Source organism: Podarcis pityusensis (assembly GCF_964106645.2).
Source record: "Podarcis pityusensis genome assembly, chromosome: 11".
Taxonomy (NCBI): Eukaryota; Metazoa; Chordata; class Lepidosauria; order Squamata; family Lacertidae; genus Podarcis; species Podarcis pityusensis.
The window spans coordinates 57,637,746-57,654,728 of NC_138036.1; the positions used below are offsets into that span (position 1 = coordinate 57,637,746).

A 16,983-nucleotide genomic window follows, 5' to 3' on the forward strand; every position below is an offset into this window, starting at 1 on the left:
ATATAAGGCCATTAATCCCACCCCTAAATTGGCAACATCAAATTTACCCCAGTAACAACATCATCAAATCTGCTCCAGCCCATTGCCCTCAATGGCCTGGTCACTAACTGAGGGCTTTGTTCGGCCCCATCCGCAACACGTGCTCTCTCTTTTATGAGAACACGCTTTGCGTGCTGAGGTCCCACAAAACCCCTACCCCAATAACTCAGACATCACACGTAATTTTGTTTAAGGTTTTTGGCATAATTTTGGCCACAACTTTATTTTCATACAAATTGAGAGTGGTTGCTTAGGCATTGGTTATGACTACCTGTCCCCCCCTCCCGCCTTGGGGGGGGGACAGCACTGACTCCCTAGTCAGTCCCGGAGGAAACATGGTCAGAGTCAGCTGGAGCTGCGTCACAGGCCCTCATCTACTCCGCGCATGTTCCTTGAAGCTTACGCGGCCCGCACCCTGCCGTCAGGGTTTGGACGAACGGGATGGTAAGCTTCAGAATTCCTTTAACGGAATACCCGTCAGCAGCAGCATTGGAGGGGCAGGCACAGCCAATCCATACCCCTCCACCAACCAATTTTAACCAATGCCTAACCGCCATTCGAGCCCTTACGCTCGCCGCCAACCACTCACAAATTAAGCCACACCCTCAGCCTGGACACCACAGCATCCAACCACACATCATTCCCAACTGGCGAGAGATGAACCCCGTCATCCCTATAAAATTCGATCGCCTTGAATGAAATAAGAGGGTGAGGGATCACAGACCCGCCCAGATTCACCACCAGCTTGCTTGCCGCAGAATTAATCCGCTTCCTTACACGTTCGGTGGCAGCTGGGCAAGGACTACCTCGCCAAATGCGGCGTTGCAGTAGCTGTGACCAAAATAACTTAGTTGTCGGCACCAGTGCCGCCAGCTCTCCAAGGTCCTGTACTATGGCAGCACGCAGCCCGTAGCAGGAAGAGGAAACCATATCGTTCTCCCCGAGCTGCACCACGATCGCTGAAGGAGGGCCACACTGGAGGACACGCCTTCGCATGAGAGGTAAGAATTCCCTCCACAGCATCCCCCTTCTGGAGATCCAGGACACATGTACGTGCTGCGGGAATCCCAGGCCATCACCCAGTCCGGACTGGCGAGCTCTGTCCGCAGCCCAGTGCACAATACTGTGCCCTACTATCCAGATACGGATAGCAGCCCGACCTAGGGTTAAAACACACACATGTAAGTACAACAACACATTATTTCCGCACGTAGGCTTTGAATGCATCCGATCTCCACCGACCTAGGTCCTTTATCCTCCTTACTGACAAACCCCAATGGGCGGCAGTTGTAGCAGCTCCAATCCTAAATGAGTGAGGGGCAAACTCAGAAGCCGGAAGGCCGCAAGCCGCCACAGCTTTACGCAGCACGCTAGTAAACTGGTGTCTTACCAGCGGGCGGCCATTTTCATGAATGAACAGGGGCCCTTCACCGCCAGGCCGCAAAGCTAGATACCTCGTAAGGTCTTTCACCGGGCAAGGGCCACCCTCACCAGTCGCAGGGAGCGTAAGAACAGCGCCCCTGCCTAGCTGGTCCGTCTTTGAATTCCTGACATTAACCTGCAGGTCCATTGAAGACACACTAACATCCTGCATTAGCAAACCCCTTGAACCTCCGTCCCGTTTGGGCTCAAGGACCACCTCTCCGACTCTCAGGGCCCCAAAGAAAGCTAACGAAAAGGCTGCTGAGAATAGCCGAGCCTCAAATTTAGACCAACAGATGCACCGCAGCTTAGACCGCATCTGCCCCAGCAATTCAAATGTAATGGGCCGTCTGGAAATGTGCCTGGAAGGAGTGAGTCGCCCCCATCCCTCCAGGGCCCTACGCACTACAAACTTCCCACACGGATCTTTGTTAAAATATGCCTTATTAAAGAAGGAAATTGCTGCAGAGTGCAGACGCAGGGTCCTAGCTGCCCGACGCATCTGGAATAGATGTGCTAGATACCGGAGCACCTGAGAAGTGGAATGGGAGGTGGTAACTTCCCCTGCAGACTGCCCGCTAAATAATAAAAAGTCCGACCAGGCCTTTTTATAGGACCTCAAGGTAGAAGGTGCAACAGATGCAGCTACTCCCTGAAAGACTAAGTTCTGCCAAGGTTCCAGAGATGATCCGGGAAAATTTCCGGACGGTCTCGAGCCACTGGCACCAGGGACCTGAAACGCTCCATCTGAAAACGGGACAGAGCATCAGCAATTTCGTTAGAAATTCCCGGGACAAAACGGGCAGAAAACACAATGTTAAATCGCAAGCAATGCAAAACGAAGGCCCGAAGAAGGGCAGATACCCTAGGAGATCGTGAAGACTGCTTGGCCAGTACATTCACCACCGCCTGGTTATCGGTCCAGAAACAAACTCGGTGATCCCTGAATTGCTCGACCCATAGGTGCACTGCCACTACAATAGGGAAAAACTCAAGAAAGGTTAGGTCTCGAGTTATAGCCTGCCCCCGCCAAGCAGGAGGCCAGCGCTCAGCACACCACCTGCCGTCCCAGTACAAGCCAAACCCCAAGGACCCCGCAGCATCAGAATGCACCTGGAAGTCGTTGTGGAGGTTCAAAGTGTCCTGCCACAAGGACACCCCATTGAATTCCTCCAAGAATTCCAACCAAATAGCAAGGTCAGCCCTTACCTGAGAAGGAAGGCGGACCCTGTGATGCGGGGCCTGTAAGCCCGAGGTAAGTCTGGCCAAGCGGGAGCAAAATGGTCGCCCTGGGGAGACCACCCTGCAAGCGAAATTCAAATGGCCCAGCAACGACTGAAGCTGCCGCAGGGAAACTTTTCTTAAGGGAATCATATCCTTAATGACCTTTCTCAAATTGATTATTTTTTCAGGCGGCAAGCTGGAGGTTTGAGCCACGGTATCCAACAAGATACCCAGATAAGTCAGCTGCGTAGACGGACCCTCGGTCTTTCCGGCCGCTAAAGGGACACCCAGATCTTCCGTTAAGGAAGCAAAGGCCTGCAATAACGCTACGCAGTCCCCAGACTTGCCCGCCGAGGCGACCAAAAAATCATCGAGATAATGCGTGACACCGCTCAGGCCGGTCTTTTCACGCAAGGCCCATTCCAAAAAGGAACTAAAACACTCGAAAGCCGCACAGGCAACTGAGCAGCCCATGGGCATAGCCTTATCGAAGTAGAAACTTCCTTCGAACTGAAATCCCAGCAACCAAAAATCGTCGGGATGAATTGGAAGCAGCCGAAATGCTGATTCAATGTCGCACTTTGCCAGTAAGGCGCCCGGCCCGAATTTCCGAATCATCTTGATCGCGTGATCAAGAGAAGCGTACTTCACCGAACAAAGCTCCGGGGGAATCACATCATTTACTGACGTGCCTCTAGGATGTGAGAGATTATGAATCAGGCGAAATTCCCCCGGGGCTTTTTTGGGAACTATACCCAAAGGTGAAATGTGCAAATTGGGGAAAGGGGGGACGGCAAAAGGACCGGCCATGCGACGTAAAGCTAGTTCTTTGCCTATTTTCCTACGGGCCACCTCTGGCATATCCCTAATCGATTTCTGGTTCGCAGGGTTCCTGGCAACCGGGGTAGAGACCACCGGGATTCTAAAACCCAAAGAAAAACCGTCACGCAAGTAGGACGCCGATTTGGCATCAGGGTATAACTTCAACAAAGATAGTAGCGGTTGCAGCCTTACCGGAGTATAAGCTAAAGAGGAAAGCATACTACTTTCCCGTTCCCGCGGCAGGGGCTTGGGCAGCGGCTTTTGGGGGCTGCTGGGAGCCCCCTCCTTTCCGAAAGGGGCGGCGACCTCCCAGGCACGCAGACCCGGAATGGTTCCCTGAACACTTATCGCACACATGTGCGTATTTACAGGATTGCCGTGTACAAGCGCCCTTATTGAAATCCCAGCAAAACGGCTTACGGCCTAACCTTGCCGGGGCAACCTTGAATTTCTGGGTATCAGGAACCTTCTTATCAATACGAGGGGCCACATAAGTGGTCCAGACATCCAAGTCCTTCCGATCCCAGCGGGCCGTGGGGATCTTTGCCGCCCTACGCCTAAAATTCTGGTCGTAAGCTAGCGCAGCAGTTTCCCCGGCCATTGTGAAGGCGGAACGGACTATGGATAGATACACCCAAAGATGCAAAGATCTCCTGGGATAAGCCGCAGCCACGACTCCAGCAAAAACCTGGTAACTATCTAACCATCGCTCAAAAGTCCTATCTGCCTTTGCTATGACCGTCCGCTTCTTTGGAACAGGCAGGCCCTTATCTAGGGGCTCCTGACCTTCTAACGGGGGGGCTAGGCTGAATATATCAACATAGCGGCCGTCCAATATCCTGGAACGCAATTTGGCGGACAAGTGAGCCCCCGGAATGATGTCCCTGGCCGAGTTGGTGGAGACCTTTACGTCCGGTACCAGGACCCCTTCAAGGCAGTCTTGCACTGCTCCATACCTAGCCCTATGGGAATTCGCCCTCCGCTCCCAGACCCATTTCGGGAGCCCCGAGGTTTCCCCGAAACCCCAGTATAACTTAAGGGGCGCTTCCTCGTCACTACTAGAACTCTGGGATGACGCAGCTGATGAAGAGGACGAGGTGTCTCTACGCCTCCTCTTGGCACGCCTCCTGGAACTTCTCTTATGGCGGCGATGACCACCTGAAGATGTCTTCGGAGGAAGAGGGAGGCTGTCCTCGACCGATGACTCTGATGCATCGCCCTGCTGCGGAGTAGCTGGAAGTGACTGGAAAGACACAACCTGTGAATGACCAGGGATCGAGCTGCCCACAACTGTGGGCTGCGCAGGTAAACCCCGCACAACAAGACCCCGTGCAGGTGCCCTCTTTCTAGCCCCAACCCGGGAAGAAACCCGACCCCGTGGCACTACAACCTGCGACACAGGTGGAACCGAAGACCGAGCCTGTGGCGCGTCAGGTAAGTAGCCACTGGCTGGCAGTGGCTCTCCCTCATCTCCACTGGATGATGACGGTGGAAACGAAGCGTCCACAGGGGAAGCCAGCGTGGCAGAAGAAGTTGACGGGGTCGAGCGGCGATGCATCAAACCATCCAGCTCCGACTCGATCCTTGCCAGAGCTACCGGGTCGCCAGCCAAACTAGAGACCATGGATTGAAGGCGTTTCACCGACTGGCCAGGTTCAGGGGAACGTAAGGCCTGAGACGGGCCTTTTATAGGCCGCTTTGCAGCGCCGGCCGGACCAGACTTCTTTGTCGCCTTCTTTGGGGCCATCCCTACTACTGATATAAAGAAATAAATTTAAGTTAAAATAAAATGAATAGAGAATCGACCAATTAGGACCAAATAAAAGATTATTGTTGAATTAACGGTAAAGGACACGAAAAGAATAAAGAAAGAAAATTAAATAAACAAATAAACAATTAAATTAGGTAGTTAGTAGTAGCGAACAACCCGACCGGCACCAATTCACAAGGCGTGGCGGCACTTAAGACAGCCAGGCGAATATCCAAAGGCACCAGGTATCAGGCAATAGGCCCATGCAATATAACAGAATCCACTAGAGGCCGCCACCTAGAAAAGAAAAATTCCCTGCAATACCTCTTGCGGCCACCAGAGGCCGCCACTCAATTTTTTGTCAGACCCTGCAGTTACAGGGACTGACCGCCAGATGGCGCCAATACTGGAAAGGGGAGGCAAAATGGCGCTCCCGCCGTACTTGCCCGCAGAAGCAGGCAGCCTGGGGAACCCACCCGGACCAGGTGAGTCACCTCAGGCCCAGGCTGCCACCCCTGGCGCCCCAGAGGCCCCAAAGGTGGAGGATGGCCCACCAGCCGGGCCCACCCGGGCGCAGCAGTCCCGGGCCGCTGGCTCGCACCCTCACCGGCCGCGGAGGCCTAACGGCACCCCGCGTCCACCACTCGGGGCCTCACGAGGGCCCGGGAAGGTGCCACAAGGCCCGGGGGGGGCAGGCGGGCAAAGTACAGGCCGCGGCCAAGCCACGACGAGCCGCGGCGCCCGCCGGCCCACGCGCCACAGGCCGCGACGCCCGGCGCAGCGCGGCCCGCCGATCGAGGCGGCCGCGCGCCGCGCGCAGGAGCCCGAGCTCAACGATGGCCTCAAAGGCCAAAAGGGCTCCGCGGGGGCAGCAGGCGGAGCGGACAGGCCGCAGCCGGGCCGACCAGGCCGCGCCGCGCCGCGGCGCCCGCAGGCGCACACCCCACAGGCTGCAAGGCCGGCGCACCGCGGCCCGCCACTCGCGGCGGCCGCGCACCAAAGCCCCAGGCCCCGCGAGGGCCTCCGAGGCCCGACTAGTCCCACGGGGGCAGGAGGCAGGGAAGCGGACCTCCTCGGGGCGACCAGGCCGCGGCGACACGCCGCGCCCGCAGGGCCACGCGCGACGGGCAGGGAGTGGGTCGCCTGCTGCCCGGCGCGAACAGCCCTCCGCGCCCGAGGATCAGGCCCACCGGGCCCAAAGATCCAATGGGGGGGGGGAAGGTCAGAGGGAGCAGGCTCCAGCAAGGCCACCAGGCCTCGGCGAGGCCGTGAGGCTGAGACAGGGCCAAATTTCGGAGGCCCCCCAAGCTGCAGGGAGGCAGAGGGAGGAAGGGAGGCTGTTCCCCACCTGGCCCGGGCCTTCTGGCTCGGCCGAGAACCGGGCCGTCAGCCACCCAGGGCCAGAGGCCTCGTCCCCCCCCCCCTCCTCAGGAGCAATACAGCTGGGACTCACTCCTGCCCAAAAAGGAAGAGGGTTACGAACAGGAGAAAATCAGAAGGAAGGGGAAATTAGGGGGAGAAAAGAGAAGAAAGGGCAAAGGGAAAAGGACAATCACGGGAGTATACAACCAGACTCTCGCTGAAGGCACTCGGTGCAGAAAGATCCGATGTCCACAGCGAAAGAGAAAGAGAAAGCTGTGGACCCTGCTTATATAAGGCCATTAATCCCACCCCTAAATTGGCAACATCAAATTTACCCCAGTAACAACATCATCAAATCTGCTCCAGCCCATTGCCCTCAATGGCCTGGTCACTAACTGAGGGCTTTGTTCGGCCCCATCCGCAACACGTGCTCTCTCTTTTATGAGAACACGCTTTCCCATATACCCCCAACTCCCCTTCACCCATGTGTGATCTCAATATTTTACTTCTTCCAAATTGCTATAATTTAATAATTATTCAATTGATTCTATCATTATTTTCTTGCTTACCCCTGCACGTTTTACACATTCTCTATTAATATTTCAATTCCAGAACCATGTTTTTTCATGTATTCCTTCACTCCATCCCACTCTTTACTTATTCTCTGATTTGAGTGGCCTCTAATAATTGTCGTCAAGTTTGTTTTGCCATTCCAATAATTCTAATAAATTGGACCTTTTTGGAGGGACTTGGGAATTAGAGTCAGGGACGGACAGCCACGAACCATCCAAAGCTGGGCTGGATGGCCAAGAGCAATCCATGGCTGTCAGGGTGGGAGAAGAGCCAATCATCATCATCATCATCGTTTTATACCCTACCCATCTGGCCAGGTCTCCCCAGCCACTCTGGGCAGCCCCAACAGAAAACTAACTAAACATTAAAAGCTTCCCTAAACAGGGCTGCCTTCAGATGTCTTCTAAAAGTCAGGCAGTTGTTTATCTCTTTGACATCTGGTGGGAGGGCGTTCCACAGGGCGGGTGCCACTACCGAGAAGGCCCTCTGCCTGGTTCCCTGTAACTTGGCTTCTCGCAGTGAGGGAACCGCCAGAAGGCCCTTGACACTGGACCTCAGTGTCCAGGCAGAACGATGGAGGTGGAGAGGCTCCTTCAGGTATTCTGGACCGAGGCTGTTTAGGGCTTTAAAGGTCAGCACCAACACTTTGAATTGTGCTCGGAAACATACTGGGAGCCAGTGTAGGTCTTTCAAGACCGGTGTTATGTGGTCTCGGCGGCCGCTCCCAGTCACCAGTCTAGCAGCCGTATTCTGGATTAGTCATAGTTTCCGGATCACCTTCAAAGGTAGCCCCACATAGAGCTCATTGCAGTAGTCCAAGCGGGAGACAACTAGAGCATGCACCACTCTAGCGAGACAAACATCTAGCAGGAGGAGCCTGTCAAAAGGCCAAGATCTTCATGTGAGGAGCTGGCTATTGGCTCTCTCTTCCTGCTCCAGGCCTATCCTTGAAGCATCACCAGGCAGGATCAATGGCCGTCTCAGTGGAGGCATTGCTGCAGGGCTGGTAAAGGACTCTCCTTTGCAAGCAAGGGTGCAGTAGGTGGTCCCTGGGCTACCCTAGGTTGGGTCAGCCTGACTGGAGACTGCCAGCTGAGGGTGGATTGGGAGGGGTGGCTCCTGTTGTTGTTGTTTAGTCGTTCAGTCGTGTCCGACTCTTTGACCCCATGGACCAGAGCACGCCAGGCACTTCTGTCTTCCACTGCCTCCCGCAGTTTGGTCAAACGCATGCCGGTAGCCTCGAGAACACTGTCCCACCATCTCGTCCTCTGTCGTCCCCTTCTCCTTGTGCCCTCCATCCTTCCCAACATCAGGGTCTTTTCCAGAGAGTCTTCTCTTCTCATGAGGTGGCCAAAGTATTAGAGCCTCAGCTTCACGATCTGTCCTTCCAGTGAACACTCAGGACTGATTTCCTTCAGAATGGAGAGGTTTGATCTTCTTGCAGTCCATGGGACTTTCAAGAGTCTCCTCCAGCACCATAATTCAAAAGCATCAATTCTTCGGCGATCAGCCTTCTTTATGGTCCAGCTCTCACTTCCATACATCATCACTCCTGGGACACAGCCCTAATACAGTAGTCAGTTGGCTTGCTTCTATTTATTTGTCAGGCGCTGGGGCAACCAGCTGAGATGGTAATCACCCCCTTGATCTGCTTGCAAGTGCTCTAGCAGGGCCATCTGGCCAGTCACTGTTGGAGACATAGACCTGGGCCAGCCGGGTCAGAATGGCAATTCTGAGGGCAAGTGCAGCCTGAAGCATTGCAGTGTTTTTGTTGCCCTTTCTGGAGGTCAGTTAGGGAAACAGTGACTGAAATAATGACAGACCGCAGAATCTGAGAAATGTACTGGATACGGCAATTAGACACCCTCCTTTCGCAGAAGTCGAGAAAGGGGAAGAGATCTTGAATCGCGAATGAGTTTGAAAATATTGTTGACACTGCAGGGAAATCATAAAACTGATTATTAATGACACTTAGCATTTATACGGCACTTTTCATGTTCAGAGCACTTCAGAGTAATTAACTAATTACTGCAATCTCCTCCTCCAAACTTAGCACTGTGTTCCTGCCATTAGCCCCACTGGCCTTCGTTTAATTTTAATCCTCTTGATTTCCTCTCTGTTTCTCTCCCCCCCCCCCTTTGCATCCCTTGCTTTTATTTATGGACTTCATGTTCTTCGTCTGCCTCCCCACAAGAATTTCCATTCTAAAAATACATCTATTAGAAGAGTGCAAGTCATAAACCTAGTTTAGAATATAACATTTAATTTACTGCATTTGCCTGTGCATCAGATTCTAGCAAATTAACCGTAAATTTCTATGTAGCGATTTACAGTTGGTGCTGGCGTTAACACTGCCGATTTATTGAGAGTTTACTGTGTATAAATATTCATGGTAAATAAACAAATGCATTATACAGATAATGCTAGCTTTAGTGCTGTTAAAAACAACTCCAAAATTTGTAATTGGGGGAGTATGCAGTCAAGTATTAATAAACCGTTATCATAAAGTTTACTGCTTGCATCATAAATGGAGTTTTTTTTTTAATTGAGATCACTGAATAAGAATAGAATTAACCCAATTCAGGATGGGAAGGCCAGATATTGGGGCTAGACATGAGTAGGCCTGATGGCTGGACAATCAGCAACTATCTGCCTGCAACAGGGGGAACTAGATAGAGTTATTTATTTAAATATTTAGAAACTGCATATTCATCAAAAACAAAACAAGGTGATATATCACCTCAACAAAAGCATTGGTAAAGACAGGTTTTTTTTTTAAAAAATCACATTCCCAAGTCTGTCTGAAAAGTGCACGTTTAAAAAGACATCTAAAAGAAAGCAGGGATGACTCCTGCCAGACTTCAATTGGCAAGGAGTTCCACAGGGCAGGACCTGTTGCACTAATGGCTTGGCCCCTGGTGGGGGCAGACTGAGCCTTAGGGGCCAATCAAAAGATCACAGCGATTGAGGTGCAGCATAAGGAATCAGGTAGGTTTGAATTAACACAAGAACCTTGAACCTGTCCCAGGAGAATAGATATAAGAAAAGATATTCTGAAGTTTATTAAGGGTTGCTGGAAATGGTAACTCTGTGAGGTGTAAACTACAGTGCTCAAAATTATTTGAGGGAAAGAAAGTGCTTCAAATGTGCTTTAACGGCCCAGTTGTGTACACAGGCTCAATCACTAGGGATGGCTTAAAAACATTTGCACAACATCTCTCTCTTTAGCATTGTGGACATAAAATGGAGGTTTTCTTGTATTGCATCCTCACGCTAGTGGCCAGTTGGTCAGTTCAAGTCAGGGATGGTGCAGCGGGTGCAGAATGCTGCAGCAAGGCTCCTCATGGGGTCTCTGCCATGGGAGCATATTCACCCAGTGCTTTTCAAACTGCACTGGCTCCCGGTAGAGTACAGGGTCAGATTTAAGGTGCTGCTTTTGACCTTTAAAGCCCTTCACGGCCTAGGACCCTTGTACCTACGGTATGCCCCACAGAGGACCTTAAGGTCCATAAATAGCAACACCCTGGAGGTCCCGGGCCCTAAGTAAGTCAGATTAGCCTCAACCAGAGCCAGGGCCTTCTCAACACTGGCTCCAGCCTGGTGGAATGCTCTGTCTCATGAGACCAGGGCCCTGCGGGATCTGACTTCTTTCCGCAGGCCTGTAAGACAGAGTTGTTCTGCCTGGCCTTTGGCTTGGAATCAACTTGATCCCCTCCCCCTCTTTCCTTTTTCCTCTCTCCTTCTGTGATGGAACTCCTATTTGGGGACTTCCCTGGCTTTTTTCTGGCCCACGTAGGACCAGTCTGGATAGTTAGCCTTGGTGAAGACTTGACGTTTTCATCCCCAAAAAAGTTTTTGATTCGAGTTTCTACTGAAATGAGGCTGCATTTTAATGTTGTATTTTCATCTTGTTTTTAAGTTGTATTTTAATCAATTGTTTTTATACCTAGTGTTAGCCGCCCTGAGCCCGGTCTTGGCTGGGGAGGGCGGGGTATAAATAAAATTATTATTATTACTATTATTATTATTATTATTATCATAGAGTGATAGCCTTTCCCTGTCGGCAAGACGTGGGACTCGGCCAGCATCCACTGGACCTAAAGAGCTCACTGAACACTGCAAAGGGCAGCCAAAAACCTGCATAAAAATCCATAAAAAGGTACAATCCTTAAAAACAACAGCACAACAACTCATAACAAATCACTAAAGAGCAATTACTAATTGTAGCAGCAACTCATATATTTGTTTAATGAAAAGCCTCCCAGAAAATTGTAATGAGATGAGGCCAAATGCACCTTAGGAGGGAGTGGGTTCAATATGTGAGGCGCTACCACAGAAACTCGGGGACGCGGATGGCGCTGTGGGTTAAAGCACAGAGCCTAGGACTTGCTGATCAGAAGGTCGGCGGTTCGAATCCCCGCGACGGGGTGAGCTCCCGTTGCTCGGTCCCAACTCCTGCCAACCTAGCAGTTCGAAAGCATGTCAAAGTGCAAGTAGATAAATAGGTACCACTCTGGCGGGAAGGTAAACGGCGTTTCTGTGCACTGCTCTGGTTCGCCAGAAGCGGCTTAGTCATGCTGGCCACATGACCCGGAAGCTGTACGCTGGCTCCCTCGGCCGATAAAGCGAGATGAGTGCCGCAACCCCAGAGTCGGTCACGGCTGGACCTAATGGTCAGGGGTCCCTTTACCTTTACCACAGAAAAGGGGCTTTTCCTACCCCCCCACCCCACATACTTCATCTTGGTCTCTTAGAGTCTTGGAGATCTTTGGGTTCCTGCGGATACAGTGGTACCTCGGGTTACAGACGCTTCAGGTTACAGACTCCGCTAACCCAGAAATAGTACCTCGGGTTAAGAACTTTGCTTCAGGATGGGAACAGAAATTGCGTGGCGGCACCATTAGCTAAAGTGGTGCTTCAGGTTAAGAACAATTTCAGGTTAAGAACGGATCTCCGGAACGAATTAAGTTCATAACCAGAGATACCACTGTACTAGAATGCACCCTGGCAAAGTTTCACTCAGACAGGAAAACAAAGAAACCCAATGCCTTGAATTGTCCGTTTTGCCTCTTGGCAGGATTGTTTGGAAACTTTCAAAAGATGTGATTTATGCTTCTAGTTTATTATTAGAAGGAACAGTGTGGAAATGGAAGTGTTGGTGGCTGCATACCAAGGCGACCTAACTCAGCATAACACTTCAGAAACAAATTATGTAGGATCATTGCAAATAATTAAGCAGTGTCATTCTTGATTATCTTGGTAATGAAGAGGCAAGCCAAGTGCTACTTATTACACCTCCAGGGCCTGGCAATGCTGGCTTGTGTTTAAGCCCTAATTGATTTTTGATTGTCCTACCTGAAGAAAATATCTCATTTTCTTAGAACGGATCCTTCTAGCTATTTGTAATTATGATCCTGATCCCAGGGAGACTCGTTCTTTCTCAGATAACAGCAGAGGAATTATTGGAGTGAGTAATACATGTTGCGCATCTTAATCCTGGCATAGGAGAAGGATGTTGTGAGAATTTCAGGTGTGTGATCAGAAGTTCACTGGGAGTCGTCTCCCTGGTGTAAAGTTGTTAGAATGCCTAAGAGGGCGGCAGGACAGGTAATGGGTTTTTTTGAATTCCAAGAACCTAAATATATGTTACATTGAAGACCTGTGCGTGAATCTTGTGGTGTGTTTAGCCCTTTCCCTTCAGCTGCTTTGTATTTCCTCCTATCTGAGGATGCAGTTTAGATCAGGGAAGTGGCACAAGGGGGAAAGGGGATAAATGCCCCATTCTCTAGGGCCTCATTTTTGAAGCCCCCTGAAATGTTTGGAATGCCACTGGTTTTTCTAATGGTTCCAACTTACCAGAGTCTGATGTGGTTCCAGCCCAGGTTTTACTTCAGATTTTCTCTTTCTGCACAAGATTACAGTAGGCAGAGGGCCTTCTTGGTAGTGGCGCCCGCCCTGTGGAACGCCCTCCCACCAGATGTCAAAGGAAAAAACAACTACCAGACTTTTAGAGGACATCTGAAGGCAGCCCTGTTTAAGGAAGCTTTTAATATCTGGAGGACTATTGTATTTTAATATTTTGTTGGAAGTCGCCCAGAGTGGCTGGGGAAACTGAGCCAGATGGGTGGGGTATAAATAATAAATGATTATTATTATGATTATGATGTGTATTGGTACCTCAAGTTTTAAAAATAAAAGCACACTACTCTGGATTGTTTGTATGTCTGCATTTCCTTGGGCACATGAAGACTCTTCATCCCACTGCGATGTATACTTCCATCTTTCAAGTAAAAATTAAATCACTGGGAGATCCAGTCATGGATCTCCTGTGTAATGTGTAGCTTGGGCTGGAGATAAAATGAGATAGATGAAATGTTTATTCTGTGGCCTTATCTATGGTATAAAACCATATGTAACCAATAAGGTATAACATAAGAACACTCTCTTGGAAGTTAATATTGAGAACTGTCATTTGTTGAGAGTGCTGAGTATTTATTTCCCCTAATAATAATAATAATAATTTATTTGTACCCTGCCCATCTGTCTGGGTTTCCCCAGCCACTCTGGGCGGCTCCCAACAAAGATTAAAAATACATCAAGATACATTAAAAACTTCCCTAAGCAGGGCTGCCTTCAGATGTCTTCTAAATGTCAGGTAGTTGTTTATCTCTTTGATATCTGATGGGAGAGCGTTCCACAGGGCGGGCGCCACTACCGAGAAGGCCCTCTGCCTGGTTCCCTTAGACATTATTGGCCCCTGTGTTCTTTCAGAAGATGCAATGCCTATCAAGACAGTTTAAGCCTTTGCTATCGATGGGGCCTATAGAATTTGAAGTGGAATGCAAGTGCTGTTTTCTGCTACAAGTACACCTAGGGTATTGTGTGAACTGATTTGCATGTGTGAGGAGAGGTCCTATGTACATGTGCATGTGTGGGATGTTGTGGGTCCCCCCCCCCAGATGCACAACTTAAATAGTTCCAGAGCAAGAAGCAGTGCTCTGGAGAAGCAAATGGTTCAAAGTCCCCAAATCACCTGCTTTGTCCTCCTGCCATCTTTGTGTCTGTTGAACGTAGTTAAAACATTTGCAAATGAAAGTCTTAAGAGCATGACTAGATGTTGTTATACCCTTTGGAAACCAAAAAGTGCCTGCCCTCTTGAATCTCTCTTGGCTAGTAAAAAGAATTCTGGCTTCACAGCTCCAGTGTCAGTGATGTAAAGCCATAATCAGCCGAAACGTGGTACGTTTTGAGCAATATATATTGCACTGCAGGGTTCATGGGTAATAATCTCTAAATGCTCTCTAGCAAAAGATAGTTTCCTGAATAAATGAGGCACAACTGGGCATTGTTCCAATGAAAACGTTGGCTAGATGCTGCTGCTCTGGCTAAAGACATTGTGAATGGAATCGCTTCAGGCCACTGCTGCAGAAAAGAACGGCATTCCCCATCCAAAGGGAAAAGAGAATTGTAAAAGTGTGAAGTTGCTCATAAATTTGAAGATTGGGAGGGAGGGGCGTGGAACCAAAGAGCTGTATTTTGTGGCATGAAGTTGCTAATCAAGCAGGAATGCTGGAAGCAGTTGTGTACATCTCAGAACTCTTCCTAAATTTGGGCTGGTAGTCATTTTCAGGTATTAAATATAAAAATGTAACAGACACAAAAAAGAGCTTTTCAGTTCCTGTTTGGCAGTGGAACAGAAGAAGCATTTGTAGAAGAGATTAGAAAAGGCATAGCCCAACGCAATAGGCCACAGAGCTGTGGGTCTGTATGCATGTTATAGAGGTTATGTTTGGGATGAGCGGCACCTCATAAATTGTCCCTCATGCATCATATTTCACCGTATGAATGAAACTGCCTGACCCAAACTCAGTTAATTTGTCCACAAAACCTGGTGTTGTTCACCCTGACTGGCAGTGGGTCTCCAAGGAGACAAGCAGATGCCTTTCCCAGCCCTCCCAGCGTCTTCTCCTTCCTCCACTTTCAACTGCAGCTGCCCAAACATGCCAGATCCTGATAGAACGGGGTGTGTTTGTGTGTGGCATGATAGCAGCTTCCTTTACTCTCATAATGTGAAAATTCAGAGTGCTGACAAAGCCCACACAATCCCTTAAAAAGTCTATATGAACATGTCCTTAGGAAGAAATAGAGACAGAGAAGACATGCCAATTTAAGGTGATTTTTTTTTTTGCAAATGTAGCTCCATGCTGCTGACACTGCCATTAATTCAGAAGAGATAGAAAGGGCTAAGTGATGAAAAACTCTTGGCTGGAAACATGAAGAAATTATGTTGAGGAACTCATGTAATAGCAGAAGGTAGTCACAGGTTTATGGTCTGTATTGATTAGCTAACAGCAAGGAAAGGCAAAGTTCATGATGTTGCAGAAAAGAGTTGGCTACCTGAACCAGAAAGAATTGTGTTCCACTGCCAATTTGCAAGTTCTTGAGAAGGATCAGTTTCTAGAACAGGCATAGGCAAACTCAGTGCTCCAGATGTTTTGGGACTACAACTCCCATCGTCCCTAGCTAACAGGACCAGTGGTCAGGGATGATGAGAGTTGTAGTCCCAAAACATCTGGAGGGCCGAGTTTGCCTATGCCTGTTCTAGAACAACTGAGCCTGTAAGAGGAAGGAAGGATTTATGTGTTGGCACCAATTTATGAGATGTATTGATGGTCATGAATTTGGATGACTTTAAAATGGGTTCAGATACATTAATGTATCTGAATACATTAATAAGCCTACCAAAGGCTAGCAGCCATGATGGACACATACTACCTCAAGTGTCAGCACCTCTGAATGCCAGTTCTGAGGAGATCATTGCCTTCATGCCCTGTGTATGGTGGACTTCCCTTATTGGTCTCATTGGTCACTGTGAGAATAGGATGCTGGACTCGAAGGGACTTTGGTTACTTTTTATGCTCTTATGTGGCTCTGCAGCAAACAGAAAGTCTGTCTCAACATCAGACCTTTCCATATGACAAAAAACTTAGCAGGAACTCAGGGCCAAAATAGACATGTGTGAATACAATTGATGCACATGCCATTTTCTTTTTCTTCTTCTTTGTTGTTATATACATAGCAACCTGGAAACCCTGGGGTGTGGGGTAGGGAGGAGTAGTTTAACTTTTTCCCACCATGCCATGATCTTAACACTTTCTGTATCTGGAGCTGTGATCTCTATTTCAGGCACCATGGTGGCCATTTCCGTAACAAAAACAGGCAATTTCATTTGCATCCAGTTCAAGTAGTTCCAATGCCAACACCCGGTTCCAAAGTGATGGAAGAAAGGTCATCCTTACTCCAGAGGGGACTGCCATGTTTCAGGGAATGGAAAAAGTGTGGGCTGTTGTGGGGGGATTCTTACAGGGGAATGCGTAGCCTTTCATGACACATATTTACGAATGTGTGAGTGCACGAGGTCACTGGTGGTGCTGGTACAGGTGAATCAATTCCAGGGAGAAAGCAGAGGTCCAGGGCTGCCCAGGGACCACTTCTTCCAACAGGACCTGGCAGTAGCTCTGCAGGTGTAGGGGAAACTGATATCTCTACAAGACGTGTGCATGCACACGAAAGCTCATACCAATAACAAACTTAGTTGGTCTCTAAGGTGCTACTGGAAGGAATTTTTAAATTTTGTTTCACCTACAACAAAAGTGATACTACACATTTATTGCACAAATGAGTGGTTGTCATATTACTACAAAATGGTGATATAAAGATAGCTTTGGTGAATATATAAATAAACCCCAAGCATAGCCCTTCTGGGATGTTATTTGACTCTGCAGTAAAGC

At 49.3% G+C, this 16,983-nt stretch overlaps 1 protein-coding gene across 1 annotated transcript in view; it reads left to right on the forward strand.

The window, feature by feature from the left end:
* Positions 1-10,078: 10,078 nt before the first annotated feature.
* LOC308458941 (splicing factor C9orf78-like) overlaps positions 10,079-16,983 on the forward strand; it is a 40,145-nt gene continuing 33,240 nt past the window's right edge. The window contains exon 1 of the mRNA XM_080973814.1: positions 10,079-10,180. The gene's annotated coding sequence lies outside the window, so the exon portion shown is untranslated. The remainder of the gene's footprint in view (positions 10,181-16,983) is intronic.